Here is a 14,667-nt window from a genome sequence, read left to right as displayed (position 1 = left end):
GGAGCTATAGGGGACCCTCACTATTAAACCAAATGCCTTATTCATGAGAAAATTTATCTACCCCTCTGTAGGCTAGAAAACAAACACTGCCTCGTACTCAATGATTCCTGGGCTTTATTAATACAAATACCCTTACCAGATAGTGTACACAACCACCAGAGGTTCAAACATGCTGGACCTGGTACTCACCAATATGGGAGAGTGCTGCATCCCCCTCCCCATCTGTCATGTTCTCACTGGTGTGGTGAGACCACAAAATTGTCTCCTTTGAAATAAAAATGAACTTGGTAACCCCAGCAAACCCAGTAATAGTTAGGAACTACTCCAAAACAAGCTACATCCTATTAAGTGATAGTTTGTCAAAATTCAATCTCCTTCCCAAACCCAAGTTCACAGCAACCTATGCAGAATTGTTCACAGAGACCTTTTACAACCATGTAAATGGCTACATAGATGCTGCTGTGCCTACTAGAAGTAAGCCCAAAACAAAATCTGTAAACAAACCACAGTGGCGGAATCCAAACCTTAATAGGATATATAACAAAAGGAAAAAGTCATGGCTAAAATCAGAAAAAGCAACTCCCAAGATGATAGCAGCTCTCTAATTAAGCTAAACAACAAACTAAGTGGACTAATAAAGTCCAGCAATGCTAATTATGAAAAAAGATAGCCTCACAGACTAAAGACAACCACAAGGCCTTCTACATCTATGTCTGAAACCTCAAAGGTAGCACACAGCAGTGTGCCAGAGTGGTGGCCACTGGTGCCATCTTCACTAACCAGAGTGACATAGTGTATTGGCAGGCTGACAAATTCAGCTCAAACTTCAACCCCACTCCTTCCTGCCTGAAATACCTACTAACATAACCCCCATGACTATTAACAGAGAGCAGGTTCTGGCATTGGCAGCTAAAGCCAAAAAGCACAGCTTCAGTGGGTCCTGACAGTATCCTGGGATGCTTCCTAAACAGCTAGAAACATGATCTATCAGGACCACTTGAGTCACTTTTCAACTATAACCTCAAAACAGACATTGTACCATGAGACTGGAGGACTGTAATGGTTATCCCACTTCACAAGGGTGGACCATCAATCAACCCAGGAAACTACGGACCTATTAGTCTGACTACTCTAATATGCAAAACAAATTTCATGGAAATGGTCAACAAAGACTTAGGCAACTTTCATGCACTGCACCCAATCCAGTTTTGCTTTGTTAAGAGAAGATCATGCCTAGTAAACCTGGTGGATGTCTTTAAGAAGGTCACCAATGTGATGGATGAGGGGAAAATGTGCATACCGCCTACCTGGACACAGCTAAAGTGTCTGATGCAATATCTCACCTGAGTATAGTTGATAAATTCACCAAACTGGTCATAAAACCTTACATAACTCACTTGATTGCTATCTGGCTCATCAAAAAGACTCAGGAAGTCAGGATTGCTGAGACCAGATTCACTAAGAAACAAGTCACCTTTAGGGCACCTCAGGGCTCCATGCTGAGATCACTCCTATTTGACATCTACCTCTCAGAGGTAAAGGCTGATAGCAAGGGCCTTTGGCTGACCGAGTTCACATATTACTTTAAATTGGGAGATATCATGGACTCCCCCCATCACAAGAACATCTTGCAAGAGAATCTAACACAGAGAAATGACTGGTGATTAAAACTCAATGCCAAGAAGTACATTATAGTACCTTTTGGGGAAACTGCCACACAGGCTAATTACTCCATCAATAAGACACCCCTAAGAGTTGACCAAGTAGTCAGGGATCCGTGTACATATGTAGACAATAATCAGGCCTTTGACCAATATGTGGCCAAGGTAGTAAGAAAATCATTCTTTGTCACCTATTTTATAACAGCATGGCACCCAGGTCCAGGAAAGTCATAGTGTCATTTTATTCACCTCTTAGGAGACCCATCGTTGAGTATAATTCTTCCCTTCAGCATGTACCTGACCAGACATATGCAACAGCTTGAATGCCCACAAAGGGTCCTTACCAGGAGAATTCAGGCTATAAACAGATTGTCCTATACAAATTACCTTAAAGCCCTGTCTGTATACTTGGTCTCCTACAGATTACTGAGAGGCGATCTATGCCTAACATACAAGGCTTCTTCCAATCCAGCTCTGATGGACCTTTTGCACATCCATAAAATGAATAGCATCAGAAGCACTAGATCCAATGATTTCAGTTTTGCTTGTGAGATAAATAAGACATGTTTGCAAGACCCGGTACCCCATCCATGTGAAGCATAGTCCATCTCTAAACTTGTTTAAATGTAACCTTGGCCATTGGATGAGAAATTGAAAATTTACCCTGGGTCCGGCCCCCATGTCTTTTTTTGATAGAAGCAGACAGTAATTTCCAAACTAATATCCCCCCACGTAACCTCTAGAAACTTCCTAGGGCTAGGCTTATAAAGGCCCTGCTGGTTGTCAGCCTAGTATATACCTATGAACTGATGCTCCCAAATGAGAGTAGCACTGTGTGTAAAAATATTTATTTGTCCAATTTTTTAATTGTGTTACAGTAGGTAGGGTGACTTTTTTTGCATCTATACAGCACTGCAACTTGTATGGAGATTGGATTGTGGATATGTTCATTAGAGGTGGACATCTCACTCTGCAGTTTTCATTTTCTTTGTGACCTGCAGCAACCTCAGAATTGATAATATATGTTTAAAAGGGGTACAGTGGCCATAAACCCTATATGGAGACAATGCCATTCATTATCAGCTCATGAAATTCTATGAACTGTCCTTCACGGAATTTGGATTTGCTGAACACTTGTTTGTGCTTTTTGTGTGTGTGTGTGTGTGTGTGTGTGTGTGTGTGTGTGTGTGTGTGTGTGTGTGTGTGTGTGTGTGTAGGGGGGGTGCTTGTGTGTTCAATACATTCATTATGCATGAGTGTGTGTGTGTGTGTGTGTGTGTGTGTGTGTGTGTGTGTGTGTGTGTGTGTGTGTGTGTGTGTGTGTGTGTGTGTGTGTGTGTGTGTGTGTGTGTGTGAGTGCACGTGTTTGTGTGCATGTGTTTCTGTTTGTGTGTGTATGTTTGTATGTGTGTATCTATCTCTCTGTATTTACACAGATATACACCAACATTAATGGCATTCCCACTGAAGTATTACAGCACTTAAATGTAGCCGTTCTAATGGCTCTGCCAGTAATTTTGAAAGTGAAAATCATGGCAGACTGACTGGCAAAGCCTTATGTTTACACAAATCTTTAAAAAGATGATCTGACTTTTTACAGAAATTGTCCAAAATTTTCTCTGGTCTGACATGCTAGCAATAATCTTCTCAAGATTATGTGGTGGAGATTACAACCATACTTGTAACATTAATTGCCAGAAGTGCTCTCAGGATTCAGAAAACAGTGAGGAGCAAGAGACCTTACCGTGGATGACATGGAGACTTAAAAAGGCAAAAGAATATCAAAAAGATGTCTAAATGATTTTTATTTACTATGTCAAGGCTACTGACTGGATAAACTATGAAAACCTCTGGTCACACTAAGAAGCATGGATGCACCAGAAGACATTATAGCTGTCATGCACAAGCAGCAGTTCATTTAGAACATGGAAAAGTAGAAAGGCTGAAACTGGTAAAGGTGTACAACAAGGCCGCATGCTTTGTCAGGCCCTCATTTATAAACAGAAGAAATCAACAGAGAAGCAAGACTATCTAAATCAGTGGTGGCAAACCTATGACACGTGTCAATGGTGATACACAGTGACGTTTTGAGTGACACACCAGCATTCACCAACACCCGAGTTACTAAAGAAACCGAATGAACAAAAATACAAAAAAAATGTGACCCTACACTTATCTATTAAAACTCTGCAAAAAAAGTCATTAATTGATACTAATCATATCAAATGCAGTGCATTCCACATTTTTTTAGTTCAATTCAAAATTGCTATTAAAAGTAGGATATTTTTTTTGGTGCACTGTTTTAAGCCCAATTATCAGTGTGCATATTGTTTTCTCTATTGTAAGTCACTGATTTTTCTTTTACTTTTATAATACATAGCAGCACATATGGTTGGACTGTATTTTTTTAAATTAACATATATGTAAAGAATTGTTTCTCTTTTGTGCATGGTGGGGGGGGGGGCATGCCAGTAGACACAAGATAGGCATTTTCCGAATTTTTGACACACCAAGCACAAAAGGTTGCCATCACTGGTCTAAATAAAATTGAGGTGGAAAAATTAGAAGAGGAATTATCAATAAACTCAACTATGTTGATGATACTACATGTGATTGCTTTATTTATTTATTTTTTTAGTTCATACAATGTACCTCTTGAGACTTTGATGTGTTTGGTTAAATGTTACTACATTGCTGACTAAAAGTGAATATTATGTGAGATATATACATATCATGGTTCAACAACATAGTCTCAAAATGAATTTGTATCTTAACATGAAGAAGACAAAGATCCTGAGAATTACTGAAATTAATACATTTGTTCTTCATGTTATGGAAATAAAAATATGAAAAACAACTGTATATCAAATGCAGCAGAATGACAGACTTATTAAAAAAACTTTATTGCATCACACGTCTAGCCCTTGAAGCACACAGACTGGTTGAATAAGCAATAGAGAAATGGTGTCATGTGGTTGTTGCAATATATGTAGTTTAATTTCTCCCACATACCCAATCAAAGGTATGAGATTTACTATGAGAGGTAAATTCTCTTGTCCAATCAAGGGGGTTATCTATACTATTTGGCGTCCATACAATCTGGTTTATATTGGTGAAAGAGCTAGGTGTATTAAAATAAGGATGCAGAAACATCCGAGTAATACTAGACTGAATAAATCTGAGATCCCACTAGTTGAACATTTTAATAATGTACATGCAGGTAATGCATTTGGTTTTAGATATACAGTTTTAAACCAGGTGGTGTGATAATGGGAATGGGAAATCTTTAGACAGCTTGTTACGACATAAAGAAGGTATACATATTTTAAAATATGGCATTTTAGAACCTTATCAGTCTAGCAAAATGCTGCAAAACTCATGGATTACTGGACAGCTTTTCTTCAGAGTGTGTGCACTTTCTTCTAACCTGTAAGTTGAAATTACTCTCCATAGCAGGCTTATTTCCTTATTGTTACAGGGCAGCTCTTTTTTAATTCTGCTATATGGTCAAGTTAGTTTTAATCACTAAGGTTTGGTGGCCACAATGGTGCAATGGTTAGCATTGCCACCTCACAGCAAGAGGTTCTCCGGTTCGATCCTCGGCTGGGGTGCCTTCTGTGCGGAGTCTGCATGTCCTCCCTGTGGTTGCGTGTGTTTCCTCCATGTGATCTGGTTTCCTCCCACATCCCAAAGACATGCTGTAGGTGGATTGGACACTCTAAATTGGCCCTAGGCATGAGTGCATACGAGTGTGTGCCTTCTGTGGAAGGTTGGGTGCCAGGCTGGCAACTCGACACTGTAAAAAACTCCACTGCCAATCATGAGCGGACAGGTGATCTGCTGTGGCGACCCCTAACCAGGAAAAGCCAAAAGAAGAAGAAGTTTTAATCGCTGAGGTTAGGGCCATCGTAGGTATTGTATCCTGATGCATCAAATTGAAGTCAACTAAGTTAACATCAAATGCACACAAACCCCATACTAATAGAACTACTTTACTAAAAATATCTGCTGTCATTTTTTTAATACATCTTCCCATTTGATTTAGCTATGACACAGCTGCAAAACATTTGCTTGATACTGGGGGGGAATTCAATAAAGCTTACACGGAGTGAATTTCAGTGTTGGCATAGTGGCACGGAGCTTACACAGAAGTAAGCAGCCGTAGGATCCAGTAAACAGAGCGGGGGGGGGGGGGCGTTCATGAGCATGTGAACACCGAAGTGTCTGTGGCATGCAAATGACCTCATAAGCAGGTGAATTGCATGCAAATTGGGTGCTGAAGTGATCCAGCAAGCAGAAAGGCAGACCTGCAGACCCCATGTTGGTGTCCGAAGTGTACACGAAAAATTTCCATGTACAAGAAAATAAAAATTGAACAGGGGCTGTAAAAGTCCATATAGAAGGTCAGAAATTGCATAGTAGGCACAGATATGTGCAAAACTGTGCCCTATATGTCCAAAAAGTAATGCAAAATAATTTAATATAAGTTTTTTCCTAATACCATATTATGTTTGTGTGGCATGCAGCAGTGTGCAAACATACTGTTATACAAAAAAAAAATATTTAAAAGTTTAGAAATGAAAAATAAGAAAAATAAGAAATATGTGACAATAATGCATTATAGGGCCCCGCATGGAGTATGTACAATGGTAAATACCTGTGGTTGCTAAGGAGGCTGCCCTGGAATAGTGTAGTATTCAGGTTGTGTGCATGGATCTGTATGCAAATGAGCAGGGGTTACTGAATAGAAAAAAATGGGTTACTGTGTCCACAGATAAAATCTGTGTAACCCCAGATCTGTGTTGGGGTCCACAGGAAAGGTAGCTGTAATCAAAAAGGGGTGTGCCACTATATGTTTAGGCAGATTGGAGCTGAGCAGTGCCTGTTTGTGCAGTGCACCTCTCAGCTAAGCAGGTAGGGGGGGGTGTCCAGTGCTGGTAAGCTTTGTTTAGCCTCGGGGCACTTATTTTAGCTGGATTAAGCATGTTTGCATGCTGCGTCTCTGTGCTTAGCAGGGAAGACAGTTTAAAAAAAAACCCCTGTTCCACTTACACTGGGCCATTCAAATCCCTCAGTGATGTACCTGGCAGGTGGAATGCATCATAGTTAATCAATCACGCAGGCTGCATCTGTAGCAGACTACTATAAATTATGCAAATACCATACAGTCTGATTTTTCCCCCATACTCTGCACCATTGGAGTACAGGCTTGGGAATTTTAACTGACATGCTAGGGGCTGCTGCTGCTCTGCAACATCTGTATGTGCTAGATGCTGAGGTCAGTGCTGCTGCTGCTGCTGACAATAGGCCTAGACTGAGATGGAGAAGAGTGTTCAGGCCCAGCATAACTTTCCAGGAGATACATGAGCTGGAGATTGTAGAGTACTACATGGTGGACAGGGACATACTACAAGAACTCACTGAGCTTTGCTGCCCTCAACTCAGACCCAGAACCAGCAGAGGGGAACTCATCCCAGTGGAAACAAAGGTATGTGTAGCCCTTAGAATACTAGCAACAGGTACTTTTCAAAGACCAACTGGGGACATGATGGGGGGTCTTACATACATCAGCATCCAGGGTGCTCCACACATTTATGTACCCCACACCCCTGAAGAGAGTGCCAGCAGTATGTGACTCTTCTACCATGTAGCACACTACCCTGAGGTACTGCGTGCCATAGACGTCACTCATGTACACATCAAAGCACTGCCCGATGAGGAGGGTAGATTCTATGTCAACCGTAAGGGGTATCACTCCATCAGCTGCCAGGACATGTGCAATGCCTAGGGCATTATCATGAATGTGTGTGCTGACAGCCTTGACAGTTATCATTACTCCCATATCTGGCAAGTATCACAGCTGGACCAGATTTTTGCCAGGGGGATATCCCGTACAGCCTTCTACTGGAGGATACTGGGTGTGCACTGGAACCGTGGATGATGACACCCATCAGAAATGCAGACACACCTACTGAGGAATGCCATAATGAGGCACACACACAAACTAGGAATATCATAGAGTATGTGTTTGGGTTGCTCAAGTCGCAGTTCTGGTGCCTCAATATATCTGGTGGAGCCCTGCAGTATTCTCCAGCCAGATGTCCACAGATGTTCACAGGATGTGCCATGCTACACAATATGATCTTGTGGAAACAGCTTTGGCAGGATCATCACAGGGAAGGGACACATAGCCCCCCACCACACCCACAGGGGGACTCAGAGGAGGAACCCCCAGAGGCTGTACCTGTAGGCAGCTGTAGGTGTGCACAGTATGCCCTGTCCTTGTCAAAGAGTCAACGCATAGCACATGCACTGACAACCTAGGGTTCTAGGGACTGACACCTTACTCCAACTCACATACATAGTAAAAACAATGCCATCCACACCACATAACCTATACCTTACCATGTATTGGCTGTGTACTGCATGCATCAGACACAGTCAGCCCTGCAACAAAGGTATCTCAACTGCTGCATTCACAAGGTAAGTCACTCTCCTTTACAACAAATGTACGGGGAACTAGACTATGGTAGCATATGTATAGACATGCTGCATGTATGCAAGGGAATAGAGTGGGCTACTGGGTTACTTGCAGGGAGCTAACAGCTGTATGGGACAACAGGTACTCTGTCTCGTACTGACTGTCCCATAATATGCATTAGGGCACAATGCAGCAAAACCCACTGCAGTATGCAAGGAAAATGCCAAACAGTGTGGTCACAGGACAGACACATGACTGTCAATGCTAGAGTCCCCTACCCCTAACATATCAGTGTTCCCATACAACTGCAGTAACAGTATGTTTGCATGAGTATAACGGCAGACCACACAATCCCAGGGCTGTCCTAAATAACCTGGCTACATGTTCTATTTTCCACAATATGCAGAAGTAAAAGTGTATGTCTGTCTGCTGTTGATAGTGTGAGGAATTAAACCTCACATTCTGGTGGCTGTTGTGGCTCAGTGGGATAAGAACATTAGCATGGTTGCTGGTGTTCATGGTTTGAAGCCAGCTGCACCTACAACGTTTGCATGTGAGGTACTCCTATGGTAAGAGTCCCACAGACTGTCAATATGCCCCAATCTATGACTGCAGGTAAGCTGAACAAAGCCAGAGATAATCGAGGGACAGAGAACCAAAGCTACAGACATTATACATACTCTGAGTAACCTAGAAGGTAGCTAGTATAACAGCAGGTTGCAAAAGGTCAGAGTAGCAGCAGGATGTAGAGACCATCACTTAACTGTGTTAGTATTTACAACAATTCACTGGGCTCCATTTAGTAGTATATTACCAGAAAACACAACTGTATGAGGAAGACAGCAGACATATGGGATGAATGCTGGACATCTTTCTAAAACATGTACAGTGAGAGGTATGAAGACTGTTACCCTGTGCGTGGAGTTACACCATGTACCCCAATCACATCATACCTACAACCACTTAGAGGAGGAAATCTAGGCAAAGTGATGAATAGTACTGGGACAAAGGCCTAAATATAAGGAGAAGGATTAACTACTGGACAGACGGATGTAGACAGTTCAGAGAATAACAGGTCATGCAGCAGCATGGGTTTCCTGGTGTGTATGGAGTCAGTAACTCAAATATCTGTCATAATTTCCTAATGCCAGTCTCTAATAATTTGCCACTGATGTACCAGAAAATCACAATGCTATGTAAAGCATACCATACATATGATGCAAAACTCGATATAGTCTATTACAATCTGTACAGTTGACAGGTATGCATCATATATTACATTCAGCACACAGTCAGGGAATCCCTTGGACAAAATATCAGGGTGGTGCTGGACTGTTGAATCAGGTGCAGCAGTCAATTGGAATACAGGTAGGTCTGACCTGGAGTCACCTTGTAAGTACTGACAGTCACACTGGGCATGCTTCTGCACTTAGCTAACCTGAGCCAATGTCTGATGCCTCATCTGCCTAGAGAATTGATATGTGAAAATATGTCTGTGCATACAGACAGCTAGGTATACATATCTGTCTCTCCCTATCCTCCTCACACATGATTGCCCTATCTATCAGTATGTGGCACACACAGATATATATGTGTGTATATATATATATATATATATATATATATATATATATATATATATATATATATAATATATATGCAGGCCCTAAATAGCCCACATCTACCTATGCATAAATGCTATCCACCACCACTTACATTTGTATGTACAGAACATCCAGGTCACACGTATCAAGGGTAGCAGGCCTTGTCACAGAGTATGCATGCATGATTACACTGACTGCCCCCATTGTCCCTGACACACTGTTCTACAGATATGCACCTAGGTAACCACACATGTATGCAGCCATACCTTGCTGATGTCATATGTCTGCTGTGCTGCCATGCCATCCTGTGCCACTGTATTGCCAACAAGTCTCCATAGCTTAGCCACTCAGATCCCTGGAACAGAAACATACATAGTTCAGTGAGACACCTGTCATTCTGCAACCCTACCACCAATCTAACATCATGCAACAAAGGTACACAAAGTGTGATGTGTACTCATGACTCATGCCAGCATACAGCACCTGTCATGGCATAACACTATCGCACTACAAAGCTACATGTAATGTAATATAGTCACCCTGTGCATCAGACACATATTTGCATGTCCCTGCATTGATGGTATGGATGGCAGGGATGTGGCACAGATATCATCACATGCACTGGGTGTGGTGTGGGGGTGCCAGAGGCCTAGGCTGTGCCAAACAGTTGACAGCATGTCTATAAGTCAGGAAAGGGTGTTGACTAGCTGGGACCTGGAGAGGTGCCTTGTTTGTCTGTTGGTGACCTGCATGTGACAATAATGTTTAAGTGTGTTCATGTACAGAGTCAAGCTCAATGCTAGCCCTACACGTGTGTATGTTGGACAGCTGTAGAACGTACATAGCAGAGTGGACATTTCACTGTCTCTGGGCATGAACACGGGAACTGGCTCTGCCAGGATTGGCATTGGCACCATCATGCCCAGGGTTAGATTCAGTGCTAGTAGCTGATGGTGACTGGTGTTGGGCCCTTGTCCCCCATGGGACCACCCAGAACCACATGCCCATGGCCTGGCATGTTGTGGTGTGGGCAGCATGCTCCCATCTGTAGTGCTGGAGGTGCTGCCAGTATGGGAGCGTGAGTGTGCATGGTCACGTGGACTCTCAGCAGATGTTGTTGCTGACCCACGTCCACATGTCCTACGCCCGACTCCAACCAGATGTTCCAGCACAGACAATGTGCAGTCAAGGACTGACAGTGTCTCACCCCACCATCTGTCCACTACATCAGTGAAACGATCCATGGTATCACCAGTGTGGTGGAGGGAGTCACGTATGTCAGACTGTGCTGCATCCATAATCCTGAGCATCCATCCGATGTTATGTTTGGAATGTACCTGTGCCTCCATGTCAGACAGAAACGTGCATAAAGTGAACCATGATGTGACACCTGTGACAGGTAGTGGATGGGCAGCAGTCCTCCTTCGAGCAACCCTGTCAATCTGCCTGTGTGGGACCTTGCCAACTCTCTGGCTATGGCCGGTGTCTACACTCACTGATGCTATAGTTGTCACACTCCCCTGTTCAATGTTGTCACACTCTGACTGTCCGATATCTGCGGCCTCAGGGGACTGGGTATGTGTGGGCATACTGACTGTGTGCAGGGACAATGGAGGAGGAAGTGGGTTGTCAACATACACAGACAAGACAGGCCCTTTATAACATGTACTGCAGCTGTGTCTGGTTAATGTTACCAGTACTATACACCTGTGAGATAAGCAATATGTCAGTGTATCCGATAGACATACACCTAAAACACAGTGTACCCATCTTGAGCATACTATGCCAGTTCTAGGTATGTATCATCTCCATATTGTGTGTGAACAGGCATCTGTGAATGATTGCCTCCTGTATAGCAAACTGCATAGACCTTCTCAACAATAAGTGCAAATGTGTTACTGCTCTTGCAAGTACAGAACTGTGATTACCCATTCAATGCACATCAGTTAACCCTCTGAAATGGAACATACAAGTATTGCACTCTGGCTAAGCATAACAGTTGTGCCTAGGGCAAAATGAGAGCCCTTAACAGTCTTAGGATATATATGATCCATAAGACAATAGTATTACACTTACCAGGTACAGGACCTTGGACTCTGGCCACACCTGATGTACCTGTGGAAATGTGAAGGAGAGGTATTGTCAGCAATACCAAATGTGGCATTGTTACAGGGTAATATGTGCGTAGATCAACATGTACAATAGCTAATGTGATACTGCCTACATTGCTGACATTGTGAGTATATGTGCACAACTGTGCATTAAAACCAAACCCCCCTCCCAATGCAGATAGACCTGACACCCATGTACTGGCATGCAGAGGCTGCCACAATGACTGACACAGTATTACAGTGATGAACACAGGATGCCTACCTGGATGGTCCTCTGATGTGGATGCTGTGGCACCCACCTCCATGATGTATAGGGTAATGGATGGTTGGGAGCTGGTGGATGATCCCAGGTTTGCCAGGAATTCCTTTGTGGCCAAGTGTACTTGTTTTGCTGTAAGCCCTCCACAGGTAGCAGCATGATCCTTGGCCACAGCAGCAGCCCTTTGCCATGCAGCATTGACCATATCTGTTTCCCAGTGTCAGACCTGCTTGTAGGCTCTGTCCTGTAGCCCTGTTTGGTTGACTGCTGCGACAAGTTCAGCCCACAGTGCTGCACATTGTTCACATTGCTGGCGACTCCTGGACAGCAGAATGTCATGATGCAGTCTGATGCTATCCAGGATAACACTGTTTTCAGCATCTGAAAATAGTGGGTGCCTTCTTTAATACATCCTTCCTGAAAGAGAACAAGAGGGGAACACATCATAGGACCAGATAGATGGATATCCACTATGTACAGACCCTGGACAACCAAAATGGCGTGCACTATCCACTGCTACCTAGCACATCATATCCCATAGTTTATCAATACACTATGTATATGGCTATCACCAACATTTTAGCAATACCTGTTATGTCCCTGATTGCTGTGACAGAGTGTGCTGTATGTCTCCACACCCATCAATGTTGTCTACTGTGGTGTGTTCCCTATAGGCAAAGTCCCACTACTATGTCACACAGCCACTGTCAGACAAATAGGTGTGTGCTATTACAAGTATATGGAGACAGTCCAGCAACACCAGTGTGCCACAATGACAGACAGCAATGCAAACCTGCTGTAGTATATCATCCCTGTAGGTGTCATACCTCTCCAATACACAGTTGTTTGCAGAATGTGTACGTGTGCTTGATATATGTGGTCTTGTTGGCAGAAACATGTGTATGTCTGGCAAACAGTTGGCCAATAATTGATGGTTGTTGTCCGAATATAGAGAATCTGGCTGACACTCCAGAACCCTCAGAAAAAACTTATGCTACAGTAATATCTGTTACTCTAGTCATACTGTTACTTTGTATGACCAATATGTACACTCTATCGCAGAGGTTGGGTCTGTGTCCCCCCACTAATAATGGCTATGACCTGAATTCCTGCTGTAGTGGGTTGATAGGTGTGTTTGCCATAGCTGTCAAGCAATGAGATCTGAATGTCGACAAAACAGTGACCTAGCCAGAGTACATCAGGGACAGTCTGGGGCACCTTTACAATGTCTGAACTATTCCTGTGTGACAGTCACAGACTGAGCAGAGCTGAATGACAGTACATTATATGATATGACAGCTGTGCCCACCCTTACCTACTGTCAATATGTTTAACTCACAATCCAGTAGCTTTTATACAGGAGCCCACCATTGTAAGAGGGAGTGAGAGGGCCACAGCTGTGATTTCAATCACAACAGGCACAGTTGAGAGGCATGCCTGTAGCTGTTGGACAGCAGAATATCATCAACATGTCACTCCCGGAGATGTACTACAGGTTTACTGTTGTAATCCCTATTCCCCATAACTGCATATTCCCATCTGCTTCCCATTATACCGGGACTTATATGACATACCTGGTAGAGTGACATAATCCTTTTGTGAACAAATTCTCAAGAAAAAAACTTGCTAAATCATATTCTGTCTTGGTAAAGCCACTTACAGACCTGTTTCCCATAGGCAGTTGCTTGCCTTTTGTAGGTCATGTGCATTAACAGGTAATTGCCTGTGCACCAATCCATGGCTCAGACTTGCTAATTGCATCCACAACAGCTGAGTTGCACTTTCATTAGCCAATGACATGGCACCACAGTGCAATATTTAAGTCCTTCATTTAGACCTTGCCCCCTTTCTAAGTCTTTCTAATGGACATTAGTGAGGTGTGGAGACTACAGCATCGCAGAGGGTAGGTACAAATACTGTCCACTGTTGAGATTTATGAGGTATGTCCACAGTTTTGCATGCTATGTTTGGCCATTGTCAAATGACACTGTGATTATCTGGCAGTTCAGTGTTAAACATTGTAGGTTGAGGTCAGTAAGGGGGGATAGCCATCATAATTTGCATGCTGCTGCAGTAGCTGCTATCAGCTCACTATATTTGTATGGGCAAACTGTGAACCATGTCCCTGTCACTCAACCTTTGCTCCCCACCCCTTTATGTACGGGTGTTGTCTGGATCTTTGTTCTAAAGAGTTGTGAGGTATGATAGGTATGTAGCAGGTAGCTTAACATACAGCTGCATATGTTGCTGGCTGTAGCTGCTGATGCAGCCTAGGACACATGGGGGGAGTGTGAGCACTTTGGAGGAAACAAGCTGTATGTGTGTGTCACTGATGGAGCAGTGTCAGCTCTGTCGTTACAGTAGAGCCAGGGTGAGGGGATCCATAGCAGTCCAGTTGAGGCATGTGCTGAAAGTACATCTGTTATGTAACAGTGCCAATCAGAGAGTAACAAGCGACTTATAGGTAGGCTATATGAATATGTGCAGTGTGTCCCTACCTACAGGTCTTTGGCTTGCAAACATGGGTAGCAGTTAATTCAGTAGCAGCAGC

This window comes from Protopterus annectens, chromosome 6.part0, assembly GCF_019279795.1.
Source record: "Protopterus annectens isolate FY-2018-M chromosome 6.part0, PAN1.0, whole genome shotgun sequence".
Taxonomy (NCBI): Eukaryota; Metazoa; Chordata; order Ceratodontiformes; family Protopteridae; genus Protopterus; species Protopterus annectens.
The sequence above is the reverse complement of the archived record's forward strand: the minus strand, read 5'-3'. Positions refer to the sequence as shown.